General features: G+C 49.7%; 1 protein-coding gene across 1 annotated transcript in view; it reads left to right on the forward strand.

The window, feature by feature from the left end:
• The first annotated feature begins 260 nt into the window (after nucleotides 1–260).
• The window catches only part of GRIK5 (glutamate ionotropic receptor kainate type subunit 5), an 89,754-nt gene continuing 75,734 nt past the window's right edge, over nucleotides 261–14,280 (forward strand). The window contains exon 1 of the mRNA XM_056847513.1: nucleotides 261–298. The gene's annotated coding sequence lies outside the window, so the exon portion shown is untranslated. The remainder of the gene's footprint in view (nucleotides 299–14,280) is intronic.

The raw sequence follows: 14,280 nt of genomic DNA on the forward strand, positions 1-14,280 counted from the left end.
GTGGCAATTTTGTTTTTTTTTTTGGGGGGGGGGAGTTCCAGATGGAGAGGTGATCCAGGAGTTTTCTACCACTTCTCCATTGAAGAGACATTTCTAGGGAGTGGAGTGTGTGTGTGAATGGGAGGGGGGGTCCAATTTTATTTTTCTGAGAAAGAAGACGGTTTGTGGGGGGGGGGGGAGAAGAGAAAGGCCAGGCTGCTGTCTCTTCCCCAAAGAAGACTGAGAAGAAAACTGGGCTCCCCCAGAGAAAGGGGACTTAGAAGACGAAGCCGGCCGGGGGGCGCAGTTCACGGATTCCGTAAGTCTGGAATACTTTGCTCTTTTGGGTTGTTTTTTGTGTGGGAGGGGGGAGAATTTGCAAAAATTGGGGGGCTGCCTCTTTGTATTGTGTCCCTCTGGTATACTCTCTGTCCAAGGACTGCACACTTATATGGTGGGGGGAAATATCTGGGAATCCAGGCTTTGGAATCAGAGGGGGGCCACCGGGATCAGAAAGGGGTTTGCTTGGTCTGGCAAATGTCGCGGTTGGGGTGGTGGGAGGTTGTGGGTGGGCGGGCAGGAGAAGCCTAACTTGGTGCAACCTATCTGCTGGTGGGATGAGATGAAGTGGTTTTTTGCGGGGAGGGTCTGAAATGGGAAATGCCACATAGTTACATGCAGATTCTCTGCCCCTCGCTTGCTTCCCGTATGTCATATCTTCTTGCCTGTGCTCCTAATCTTTGCCCAGCTTCCCGTCTCCCCCGGTGAGCAAAATTATGAATTATGACATTCGGACACACATTCCCGGTCACTTTAGAGGAGACCCATTTACAGCAACCAAACAACACCCCCATCCCGTCGGCCCTTCCATCGCCTCTCTGGTCCCCCCCCCAATCTAGGCCAAAGAGCTCTAAGGCCTTTTGCACCATGCCTGCCCCTTGCTTCCTTCTCCGGCCTGGCCTGGCCCAGTGATGTGGTCAATGGGACACCCTCTGGGGTATGAAGCGAGGAGACGCACAGGAATCAAGGGGGCAGATCCAGAATATGGTGGGGAGAAGCCAAAAGATCTCCCCAGTTGGCCTTCTCATTCCTCTGGGGATAAACTCCCCCCCCCCACTCAGTTTGGAGAATGGAATTCTGGGTCGATGGTTGCTGAAATTGTGTGGGAGATGAGTTTGCAGGATCTTGGTGGGGCTCTCAGCTGAATGAAGGGGGGTCTCCATCCCTCCTCCTTCATCTTTTCAACCCTACTTTCGGCTATCCTCTGGAAGGAGGCCTTACCTCCTCTATGGCTTCCACCCCACAGTCAAGCATCCGGATCTGCCACCTTGCAAATAAGACTTTAGAAGTTAGTGGCCTACCAATTTTTTTGGATGACGTTACTTCCTTATATTGACCAGCACTAGTGTTTTTTTTATGGCCTACTGTTTTCAGGAGAAAATAAATATTTAAAATAAAAAACAAGAATATGATCACCAACTTTCCCTGGTCACTTCTATACTGGGCTTACCCACCTCTGGCAACCAAGCGAGTAGCTGTCAATAAACCTGATCTGACTATGGTAAATCCCTTTTGCTCCCCATGGAGTGAAAAACACCCCCTGACATTCACCTGAGGTCTACCTTGAGGTCCTTTCTCTAAACAGTTCCCACCAGCAACTCCCTTTCCTTATTGAGGCCACTCCTTTTCTCCACCATGAAATCCCTTCTAACTTCGCATATTCCTTCCAAGTGTTCAGACAGTGCTCACAATGACCCTGTAAAGCAGGCCAATGTGTCTAGTTCTGGATCAGCGCTTTCTCAAGCTGACTCTCTCTACAGTTTATTTATTAGCCCCAAGCAACTCTTTCTCAGATTCCTTCCTCCCGTACATCCCTTCTCTCCCCCTTCTTTTGACATTTTCTTGTGCCTTCCTTCTGCATCCTCCCAAGACCTCTTCTTCACAACCCTCCTGGTTCTTCCCATTACAATCTCTCATGTGCGTCCCCCGTCCCCCCCAGCATCTCCTCCAGTCTCCCACCAATGTCTTACCAAATGCCCTCTCCTGTGCAGAATTCTGCATGTATGTACCACATTTATCTCCATCCCTTCCTAATCAATAAATGTGTCTGGACAGGCCAGATGTAAAAGATGGGCCTGCTGTACTGTTTATAACTGCATGGAAAAAGGAAAATTCCAGGAGGGGCAGCTTTTCCCAATCTTGCAGGAAAAGCTTCCCCTGCCAAAATACTCTCTTTAGTACAACACTGCTAAAGGAGCAGGAGCCGCCTCTGCACTTGGTGGCCCTACAGGTAGGGTTGCCAGCTCCTGGTTGGGAATTACCTGGAGATTTGGGGGTGGAGCCTAAAGAAGGTGGGGTTTGGGGAGGGGAGGGACTTCAATGCCACAGAATGCACCTTCCAAAGCGGCCATTTTCTCCAGGTGAACTGATCTCGGTTGCCTGGAGATCAGTTGTAATAGCGAGAGAGCTCCAGCCATCTAGTTGCCATCTAGAGGATGACAACCCTATCTACAGGTGCCCCCTTCCTCCCTGAATTTTCCACAGGCAGCCCCCGTTTCTTTCCCCACATCAGTAGGGCGAAAACTCTAACAGGTGACTCCTGCCTTCCCTAGCTGCCCGTACCCTGCCCTTTCCCAACAGATGGAAGAGCCAGCGTGGTGTAGTGGTTAAGAGCGATGGATTCTAATCTGGAGAATTGGGTTTGATTCCCCACTCCTCTGCATGAGCAGCGGACTCTGATCTGGTGAACTAGGTTGGTTTTCCCCACTCCTCCACATGAAGCTTGCTGGGGGACCTTGGGCCAGTCACAGTTCTCTCTGAACTCTCTCAGCCCCACCTACCTCACAAGGTGTCTGTTATGGGGAGAGGAAGGGAAGAAGATTGTAAGCCGGTTTGAGTCTCCTTAAAGGTAGATCCCAACGGAAGTTGGTTTCAGGTGGCCGGCTCAAGGTTGACTCAGTCTTCCATCCTTCCGTAGCCGGTGAAATGAGAACCCAGCTTGCTGGGGGTAAAGGGAAGATGACTGGGAAAGGCACTGGCAAACCACCCCGTAAACAAAGTCTGCCTAGGAAACGTTGGGATGTGACATCACCCCATGGGTCAGGAATGACCTGGTGCTTGCACAGGGGACCTGTACCTAAAGGTAGAGAAAATTAGGTATAAAAACCAACTCTTCTTCTTTTCCTACTCCTTCTTCTTCCTCCTCCTTTACCCAGGTCCCAGCTGCCTTGCTCCTGGCCAAGCCCAGTTGGGGAGGGTCCTTGGCTGGGAAGCCACCACTTCCAAATCCTTCTTCCCCTCCAAGGTACAAGGCCCAATTTCCCTTTGGTGGGATGTCTGGCCCCCAAATCCCCACATGCACCCGGCTCCTTACTTCCCAGACTCCTTTGCCTTTCTCCATTTAGTGTGGTGGGATGACCTCTGTTAACCCCACACCTCCAAACTCCCTCTCTTTCCCTGGAATTGATCATCCAACACCCTTTTCTTTCCCTGTAGAAGGCTTGGCAAAATGAAACTGACCACCACAGATAGCATGTATTCGGCTGCTACAGAAGGGGAGCATATTTTCTTTTTTCATTGGTTGTTTGCTTTATTGTTTGATCTTTTACAAAAATGGCAGGCACCATTGGGATTTTCTGCTTTGGGCATCCTGCTTCCCTCTTTCCCCAAACCCCACACAAGTGTCCCCTGTCTTGTTCCTCCTGAACGCCCCCAACAGCTTCAGACTTTCCCATCCCTCCCTGTCCCTTTCTTCTCTTTCTTTTCTCAGCCTTTCCCCCATGCTTCCGCTGGGGATTTCACCCCCCCCCCAGTTCTACTCCCTGTTTACGCCCTCTTCTTCTCCCCCTACCAGTCTGCCTGCGTGTGCCCCCTTTCATCTCAGCCCGGGTGCTGCGGTTCATCCCAGCTGGGTGGTTGTCGGGGCGGCGGGTGGTAAGGAAAGAGGGAAGGCCGTGGCCTTGCCAGCCCCGGTTAGCATCTCTTCCACACACACCCCCCCCCACAGCTGTGGCAGAGACAGAAACAGCTCTGAGTCAGGAACCAAATCGCTGTGACAAGCCATGGCGGAGACGGCCGGGCCCTGGTGTCAGATCTTTCCTGGGGCCGAGAAGGAGCGGGGAGTGGGGAGCGGAAGGGGGGGCAGTGCTTTGGTGCTAGGGGGACCTTAGCATCTGGGCAGAAGTGGATCGAAGATCAGATTACAGCTCATATGGGCAACAGAGGGCAGCAGGGGGGTCTTCAGGCTGCAAAGTCTTGGCCGTAATCGGGAGGCAGAGGGGCCTGTCATTGGGGGGGGGGCGGCGGCGGCTATAATTCCCTACAGAGTAGATCCTGGCATATAGCAGGGGATAGGGGGAGACCCTTAAGGCATAGAGAGGACGTGGAGCTTGTAGCCCTTGTGCATCTCTCTGGATGCTTATGGGCATCCTTTGCAGGATCAAGACTTCTGGGCTTCTGGTACCACTCCTGCTTTGAGGAGCTGGACCAGGACACTATAGGAGAGAGTTGTCCTTTGTTGCGGGAGAGTGTCGTGTTCCTAGGATCTAGGCCAGACCTGCCCACCGAGCTGTGTATGGTGGCGCGGCAGGGCCTGAGAAATCTGTGGGTTTTGTATCCTGGCCGGGGCTGCGATCACGGGACGAACCAGCAGGCTGTAAGAAGCGGCTGGAGAGCCATCAGGCCTGGACGGGTGACACGTTGGGCAAGGCTGATCCAGTGGGTGCAGGGGAAGGCCTTTGTGCTTTCAGTTCATGGGGGGTGCCCTCTGTTAGGAGAGCAGGAAGGGCAGAGGGCCTCCCTCCAGGACAGCCTGAAACTCCCTCCCGGAGCCCCTATGTGTACATTGCTCCCAGTCAACGCCTATTATACATCCCTCACCTTTAGGGTTGCCAGTTCCAGATTGGAAAATACCTGGAGATTTTGGGGGTGGGTCCTGAGGAAGGCAGGGTTTGGGGAGAGGAGGGATGCCAATGGGGTACAATATGCCATAGAGTTCACCTTCCAAAGCGGCCATTTTCTCCCGGGGAAGTTGGGAACTGATCTCTGTCACCTGGAGTTTGGTTGCAATCTCAGGAGCTCTCCTGCCACCACCTCAAGGTTGGCAACCCTACTTACCTTCCCTCTGTCAAAATTTAGATTGTAAGCTCTTTGGGGCAAGGGACTTTCTGTGGCCTTCTGATTTTTTTTTTTTTTGGTGGACCGGTTGCTTATATTTATACGTAGATTATTGATGGCTTGACATAAGAACAGTAAATCATACCAGCAAAAAATAATGTGGCATCCTGTGTTTGCAGGGACTGCTTCTCAGTGGCTCCCTGGCCTTGGGGAGCCCACCTATGTGCAGCCACGGTTTTTTTGGCAGGCCACTGCTTTCCCCAGTGCCAGCTCTGGGCACTGGGGGCCCTTGAACTGCCAGAGGCAAAGCATGCAACCCCTCTCTGTCTGCTGCCTCTGACTACCATGGTTTCTCTGTGCAAAGTTAGGGGGTGGCACCTTTGCAGGTCTTGGGGCCCTGGCAAACGACGGACTTTGCCATCCTCTGGAGCCACCTCGGCTTCCCAAAATATGGGGCTGACCTGCCCAAGCCTGGTTATGTCTGTCTGCCACCGATTTGTAAAGTGGAGGCCAAGAAAGTCTCTTGTGACTTCCAGTATTTGCATGAACCAGACCGTTGCATGAACCAAGAAGGTTAATTGGCGGGGACGTCATCATGAACTGGCCTTTAGGTGATCACCAGGAGGTTCAAAATGGGGGGTGTCTAATTTTTTCAGGGTCCATCCATCCTCACAGCTGCATACCCCAATTGTATAAGGTGGTGGTTCTGAAGTGTATATGTTTTCCTTAAATGCACCATCAGGAATCTTTTATTAAACAAATGTATTTTGTCTTAAAGAAATAAATAAGACACTACAATATTTATTCAGTGCTTTTTATGTCCTGCCATCCTTCAAGGAGTACACTGTTCTGAGTGTCTCAGTGTTCTCCTGAGATAGGCTATGAGATCACCCTGCAAGTTCCATGACTAGGGCTGCCAACCTCCAGGTGGTGGCTGGAGATCTCCCGCCATTACAACTGAACTCCAGGTGACAGGGATCAGTTCCTCTGGAGAAAACGGCTGCTTTGGCAATTGGACTCCATGGCATTGAAGTCCCTCCTCTCTCCAAACTCCTCCCTCCTCAGGCTCCACCCACAAAATCTCCAGGTATTTCCCAACCTGGAGCTGGCAACCCTAGCCATGACAAAGTGGAGGATTTGAACCTACGCCTAAACTCTAGTCCAACAACCTAACTACTACACCCCGCTGGCTCTATAGAACAGACAGCCATTCAAGAGATGTAAAGATGTCAGATGCGTAACATTAATTCAGGCTACATCTGTGATCCTATGCACACTTCCCTGGGAGGCGGCCCTATTGAGCACCAAGGGACTGTATTAGTACCTATGAGTGGGCTGTAATAAAGGAAAAGTGTAAAATGTCTTCTTTCTTGACTGGGATGTCAGGAGATGAACAGCCCCTGTTCCCCGTCAGCTGTGGGACCGTGAATGAGGAGGGGCCGTGGCTCAGTGGTAGAGCATCTGCTTGGCATGCAGAAGGTCCCAGGTTCAATCCCCAATCCCGACATCTCCAGTTAAAAAGGACCATGCAGTAGGTGATGGGAAAGACCTCTGCTTGAGACCCTGGAGAGCCGTTGCCAGTCTGAGTAGACAAGACTGACTCTGATGGACCGAAGATCTGGTTCAGTATAAGGCAGCTTCATGTGTTCAACGGCAAATGAAAGGGACGTGTTGCTTCCTGGCTTGCTTCCTGGGGTTGTTACTGCTGTTGCTATTGAGTCGTGCAAAAATGTGGATGGTATTATTATCAGGTTGAGTGCTTCTTCCTGTGAGGCCATACTCGGATGTCATGCTGCTTTGGAAGCAGAGGCCAGAGTGGTTGTATTGTAATGTTTCCTTGAAGGCTGGATTTTCCTTGGGGAGGGGGCAAAGGGTGTAGCAGCCTAGAGGAGGTCCATGTGCCTATCTTGAGGCTGAGAGGTGGCAAGAAGGTGGAGTGAGTGGGCATCTTTGGGATATCTTCACATATTCTCAATAGACATCATCTTTTCCTAGTAGGAATTTGAGGTGTGGGACGTCTGCATGCTGTAGACCCCTAGATCAGGTGTGTGTGTTTTTTTTAACTGGTGGTGAAAGGTGCTGTCTTATGGCGACTCTGTAGGGTTTCCAAGGCAAGAGACATTCAGAGGTGGTTTACCACTACTCGCTTCTGCATAGCAACCCTGGACTTCCTTGGTGGTCTCCCATCCAAGTACCAACCAGGGCCAAACCTGCTTAGCTTCTGAGATCTCATGTGATTGGGATAGTCTGGGCCATCCAGGCCAGGGCAGAGACCAACAGAGGTGGTTTCCCATTGCCCTGCCTCTGTGTAGCGACTCTGGACTTTCTTGGTGGTCTCCCATCCAAATACTAACCAGGGCTGACCCTGCTTAACTTCTGAGATCTGTTGCAATCAGGCTAGTCTGGGCCAAACAGGTGGTTTTTTAAAAAAATATCAGGCAGCCATTTTTGAATCACGAGAAGTAATTTTTTAACAAAAAGAATGTTCTGAGCATGTGCAGAATGCTTTCTTCCTGCAATGTGACCACTGCCCCAGCCAATGGAGAGGATACTGCTCAGAAAGGATCTTTGTCTTTCAAAATTAAGCCTGGCTGGTGGAGACAATTTGTGGATTTGTCTTGCAAATGTGAGTTTGCTTACTCAAGCCTTGTGGTTCTGTTGAGCAAAATGAAATAATTCTGCTTTACAAAGCCTCTGAAATCAAGTTGGGGCCACCCTTGAACAGCTTTTTAGAAGGTGGAGGGTGAATGTTCCCAGCATCTAGTGGGTAAGTTGGCTGTCTATACACTGGAGGGCTTTGGGCAATAGAGGTTTCTGAATAAAGCATTATAAGTTGCATGTTAAGAGTTACAGGTAGATCCTGAGTATAGGGAATCTCCAGGATTGGAAATTCAGGTATCTAAGAGAGCCCATGTGGATTCAGTGTCTAGAGTGTAGGGTTACAACTGGGAAGCTCTGGGTTCGAATCCCCCCTCTGCTGTGAAGCTCCCTGGGTAATATTAAAGCAGTTTCTCTCTCAACCTAACCTGCCTCACAGGGTGGTTGCATTTATTATGTCTTTATTATTTTATTTAAAACAATTGCATGCATCTGGAGAACCGGGTTGGTTTCCCCGCTCCTCCACATGAAGCCTGCTGGCTGACTTTGGGCAAGTCACAGTTCCCTCTGAACTCTCTCAGTCCCACCTACCTCACAAGATGTCAGTTGTGGGGAGAGGGAAAGAAGGAGATTGTAAACCAGTTTGATTCACCTTAAAAGGTAGAGAAAGTCGGCATATAAAAACCAACTCTTCTTCTCCTCCTCCTCCTCATTACTGAGGGAGCACCAAACAAAACAAAGAGGTCCATCTCCCTGGAGAGAGAATTCCAAAGTTTAGGAGCCACAACCAAGAAGGCCCTTTCTCAGGCTAGTTGTGAGGATCAAAAGGAAGAAGGGGGGAAGCATGTACTGATTCCTGAAAAGGGATCTGGTCCCATTTACCAGGATTAGAAGACTGATGAGAAAAGGGTTAGAATGACCCTAAAATTGCCCTTGCCCTGATCCAGATGGGCCAGGCTAGCCCAATCTTGTCAGATTCGTTATTAATTTAACTCATTTGCGTCCCACCTTTCTGCCCAATGGGGACCCAAAGCAGCTTACATCATTCTCCTCTCCTCCATTTTATCCTCACAACAACTGTGAGGTAGGTTAGGCTAAGAGTATGTGACTGCCAGTGAGCTTCCATGGCAGAGTGGGGATTTGAACCTTGATCTCTCAGATACTAGTCCTATACTCGACCACTACACCATACTGGCTGTGAGAAGTTAAGCAGGGTCAGCCCTGGTTAGTACTTGGATGGGAGACCACCAGGGAAGTCCAGGGTCATTATGCAGAGGCAGACAATGGCAAACCACCTCTGTTCCTCTCTTGCCTTGAAAACCCTCCAGGGTTGCACTTTCCACCACAAAAATTGCCCTTGACTCTCTGAACACAGGTTGGAACAGTGTTCTGTTCCCGCTCTTCTTTGGTAAAAGTTATGTTGATCTTCATCTGATGGGTTTTGACCAATTGTGACATCCACCCATAATTTTTTGGGCTCTGCACAAACTTGTAACCCCCACCCCCGCCATCACACACATACAATATCACTATCACATTAAGGCGGAAAACTCACAACATGGGCTGGGCACATTCCTCCATGCTTGTTAGGGTTACCATCTCTGGGTTGGGAAATACCTGGAAATTTTGGGGGTGGAGCCTGAGGAGGGTGGGGTTTGGGGAGGGGTTTCAATGGGATATAATGCCATAGAGTCCACCTTCCAAAGTAGCCCCCCTAGCAGGCTGAGGGTTTTAAAGATGGGTTCTGGATCAAGACAAGGCCTAGGGAATGAGCCCCCCCCCCTCGCGGGGGGCACAGCTGCCGCCAACCACTTGGTAAGCTGATTATCTCTTGGGCCCTTTTCCTAGCTGGGATTGCAGCTGGAAGGGCAGGAGGCCTTTGATCCCATTAAACTCTTACTAGGGCTTTGCCTGCAGCTAATCAGGGGCTTCCTACTAAGAACTGCTGTAATGCAGCTTGCCTTCTAATGTTCAGTGAAGGAAATGAGCTGGGTTTAAGGACCCTTTCCTCCACGGGCAGTTCGGCATGCATCAGCTGCAGGCAACGCCTATGGGGGGGGGGAACACAGTGAAATCCTGCATGGATGTGCGTGTCCCACCACCAGCTGAGGTGGCGAAGGAGTTTTACCCATAACTGTTAAGTGTGGATGTGGTCAGGTAGGCCCTCAGTGCAGAGTGGAGGTAGTCGATTTAGGGCTCGATCCATAGGGTTGCCAACCTCCAGGTGGTGGTAGGAGATCTCCTGCTATTACAACTGATCTCCAGCTGATAGAGATCTGTTCACCTGGAGAAAATGGCATTTGGACTTTATGGCATTGAAGTCCCTCCCCTCCACAAACCCCACCCTCCTCAGGCTCTACCCCTCTACCCCTCAGGCTCTACTCCTCAGGCTCTCAGAGATACAGGCAAAGGGCTCTTTAACATCCCCAATGAGGTCAGTGGAGCAGCTTTGGAAGGGCTTTGCCAATCAGGACAGCAGTCCAGGCTTTGCCAGGGCACATATTTGGGCTGTTTTCTCAGAGTCTCAGGCAAAGGGCTCTTTAACTCCTCCTGCTCCACTATGAACCTCACTAGAGGCTCTGTCTCTGCGCACCTTGGCTGCTGACTCTGACTGATGAGTCAAGTTACGGACCAGTAGAAGTGAGCAGCTTCCATTGCATTAGTGGTAGCAGTTTCTTTTGCTCATTACAAACAAAGAAGGCGTTAGGGTTAAGCGCCCTTTGGTTGGTATCCTGACTCATTCAGTGGTGCGTCAATAGACAAAACCTGTGTTCTCAGTTAAGTCTGTGCTCAGTTCTGATTATGGCTGCTATGATCAGAGATAGTGCTGGGTTTGAAGGTGGAAGGTCTTGTGTTCAATATTCTGATGATCCACTAAGGAAGACGTAGACAAATGGTGATCTTTGGCACGAGCATGCCTGTCTAGGTTTTGGTGAGGATAAATGAGATGGTATTTTGTGATGTGCCCCCTGATTCCTTAAGACAGAGCAGGTATTTTCTCAAACTTGTCCTTTGGATGACATCTACTCCATGGTTTCACTCAAGTGGTTTGATAGAGAAGTCCATATACTATGAATTTTCAAGTTTGTACTCCTCATGGTGACCAAGGTAAACTTGTGTAGGGAATACCGGTACTTGGTGAAATCTCCAAAGCCAGAGAAGGCTTCAATGGAGAAGAGGTAGGACTTCAGTGACCTCAGGAAATATATTATTTTATTTTATTTGAAACATTTTAATGCCACCTTTCTATCCAATCTCGCACATAAATTTTTAAACAAACATTTGAACAATTAAATTTTTTTAAAGTTATAAAAATAATTCAGTAAAAACATATAACAAACAATACGAGGATCAATAACCGTTACTGGGCGTATGCCGAATGAAACAAGAAAGGCCTTTTATTCACGATCACCCCCCAACTACTTTGGGGTTTGGTTTTCATTATGCACATCTTTTCCGGTGGACCATGGCATCCAGAAAACACGGGGGAAACGTGGGTAGAGAAGCTAAGTGACTTCTAAAGGTCGGAAAAGAAGTGCACAATTAAAACAAAGCCCAGAAGTAGTCGGGGGGGGGGGGTGATCGCCACAAAAACAACCCGTGCATAAAAAGCTAAAGTCTTCACCTACTGGCGGAAGACACCAGTACGGGGGAGAAAACTCCCTGTGGAGGGAGTTCCAAAGTTTTGGTGGCACGATGGAGAAGGCCCTTTCTCAGGTCGCCACCCTTCTAGCCTCAGATGACGGGGGCAACCTAAGCAGGGCCTCTGAAGATGACCGGAGTGAGGAGGTAGGTTTATCTGGGGGAAGGCAGTCCGTAAAGTGTTGCTAAACAGAGGGGAATTGAGGTGAGACATTATTTATGTATTTAATTCATTTGTATCCAGCCTTTCTCCTAGGGTTGCCAGCTTCCAGGTGGTGGCTGGAGATCTCCTGCTATTTCAACATATCCAGGTGACAGAGATCAGTTCCCCTGGAGAAAATGGTCGCTTTGGCAATTGGACTCTATGGCATTGAAGTCCCTCTTCTCCACAAACCCCACCCTCCTCAGGCTCCACCCCCAAAATCTCCAGGTATTTCCCAACCCAGAGCTGGCAAGCCTACTTTCTCCCCAATGGGGACCCAAAGCAGCTTACATAATTTTAATCTCCTCAGTTTTATCCTCACAACAACCTTGTGAGGTAGGTTAGGCTGAGGGAATGTGACCGGCCCAAGATCATCCAGCAAGCTTCCACAGCATGAGTGAGGATTTGAACTCTTAATCACTACACCACATGGGCTCTACACTACACCATTACTGCCTGCAATGTTTAGAAGAGCAATTGGTTAGGTGAATCGAGTAAAATATTTTGATCAGTTTAAAATGTTTCCTGATTCAATGAGCAATGAATCTTTCCTTTTTTTTTGAAATGGTGAATTATTATTATTATTATTGGGTACAAATGCACACAAAAATGCATTTTGGGTGCAAATGCACACAAAAACCGCTGGTGCTGGGGCGCCATCTTCAAAGAGGCATTCCTCCTCCCCTCTCTTGCTCAGGAAGGAATGCCTTTTCTCCGCCGCTGCCTGCTGTGGCACATCTGTGTTTCGTCTAAAAACAAAAGACGTACGCTTTTGTCTCGAGAACTGTTGTTCCTTTGCAGATGCATGCAGATTTAATCAATTAATCAACCCAATGCATACAATTAGCGGGGATTTCTTTAATCGGGTGACTGCCCTAATACAGGCCCTGGTAACGTTACGATTCCAGCCCCGAACAGTGAGTGGTAAAAACGAATGTGCGGAGATGTGATGGAGCTCAGCTTTCCTATCCTGACCCCGGGATAATTGTTTTATAAGTTTTATTACGGTTTTTTCCTAAATGTACAATGTTTGGAATTTGTGTGTGATGTAGCAGTTGCGAGCACTGAGCTATGAGCTCCCTGGGAGTCTCCCGGTTCAAAACTAAGGATGCCAGCCTCCAGGTGGGGTCTGGGGATCCCCTGGAATTACAGCTCATCTCCAGACTACAGAGGTCAGTTCCCCTGGAGAAAATGGCTGCTTTGGAGGGTGGGTCGTATGGCATTGTACTCCACTGAGGTCCCTGACCTCCCCGGGCTCCACCCCCAAATCTCCAGGAGTTTCCATCCTGGATCTGGCTACCCTACCCATCCATCCCCTGCCGGTGGCTAGGGGGGGACCTGGCAACCTTATTCAAAACTCAGTTGTGATGTACATGTGTGTTTTTTCTCAGTCCCCCATGGGAGGGGACCATGGCTCAGTGGTACAACACTTACTTGGCATGCAGAAGGTCCCAGGTTCAAATCCGTCATCACCAGTTAAAGGACCAGGCAGTAGGTGTTGTGAAAGACTCCACTTGAGATCTTGGAGGGCTGATACCTGTCTGAGTAGACAGTACTGACTTTGATAGACTAACAGTGCAATCTGAAACTTACGCCCTTCTAAGCACATTGACTTCAGTGGACTTAGAAGGGTATAAATCTGTTTAGGATTTCACTGTATGAGTCAGATAAAAAGGTAAAGTTCCCCTGTGCAAGCATTACTAGGCAGACTTTGTTTACAGGGGGGTTTGCCTGTGCCTTCCCCAGTGATCTTCCCTTTACCCCCAGCCAGCTGGGTACACATTTTCCCAACCTCGGAAGGATGGAAGGCTGAGTCAACCTTGAGCCGGCTACTTGAAACTGATTCCCATTGGGATCGAACTCAGGTCATGAGCAGAGCTTGGACTGCAGTACTGCAGCTTACCACTCTGCGCCACGGGGTTCATATGGGTTAGATAGATTCACTTTAAGGCAGCTTCATGAGTGTGCGAACATAGTGGAGAGACTGCTCTATGAGTATACAATGCTGGTTAGCTTTGCACTGTGCCAGAACAAATCTTTCCTGATGAATCTTCTCTTGGCATTGCCTTTACTTATGCATGAGCATATTTAGGGTTTGCTGGCAGTGCTTGGTACTCCCGCAGAGCTGATCCTTCCCCACCTCGGCCTCCTCTGCAAGGTCGGCAGGAGACACAGCCCTGGGTAAGCCATGAGACATCCTCCACTACTCTTCCAGCTCCCTTTGTAGGAGAGAACAGTAGTGGGGGCTGTGGCAAGAGCCAAGGAGTAGGGGGCTCTAAGTGCTCCTCTCCAGAAGGAAACACTTTCCCCCAGAGGGTGCCCCTTTCTCTAGTAATTCTCTTTTTACACTTCCTTGCACAGTGTGCTTAGGGTTGCCAGCCTCCGAGTTCAGCCTAGAGATCTCCCGGAATGACACCTGATCTCCAGACTACAGAGATCAGTTCCCCTGGATAAAATGGCTGCTTTGGAGGGTGGACTCTATATCATTATACCCCACTGAGGTCCATCCCCTTCCCAAACCCCACCGTCCCTGGGCTCTACCCCCAAATCTCCAGGAATCTCCAACCTGGAGTTGGCAGCCCTGTGGTCGGCCCTGGTCCCTCCAGGTAGTTAACTGCCAGAGTGCTCGGTAGACCTCTCTGCCACTGGGGCTTCTGCTGAAAATGGCAGCCCTGTGTTGAGTTCCCTGTCTATAGCAACTGATGCAGGTTGCCCCGTGTCTGGATGTCATGATATTCTGCCCC

This window comes from Euleptes europaea, chromosome 3 (genome assembly GCF_029931775.1).
Source record: "Euleptes europaea isolate rEulEur1 chromosome 3, rEulEur1.hap1, whole genome shotgun sequence".
Classification (NCBI taxonomy): Eukaryota; Metazoa; Chordata; class Lepidosauria; order Squamata; family Sphaerodactylidae; genus Euleptes; species Euleptes europaea.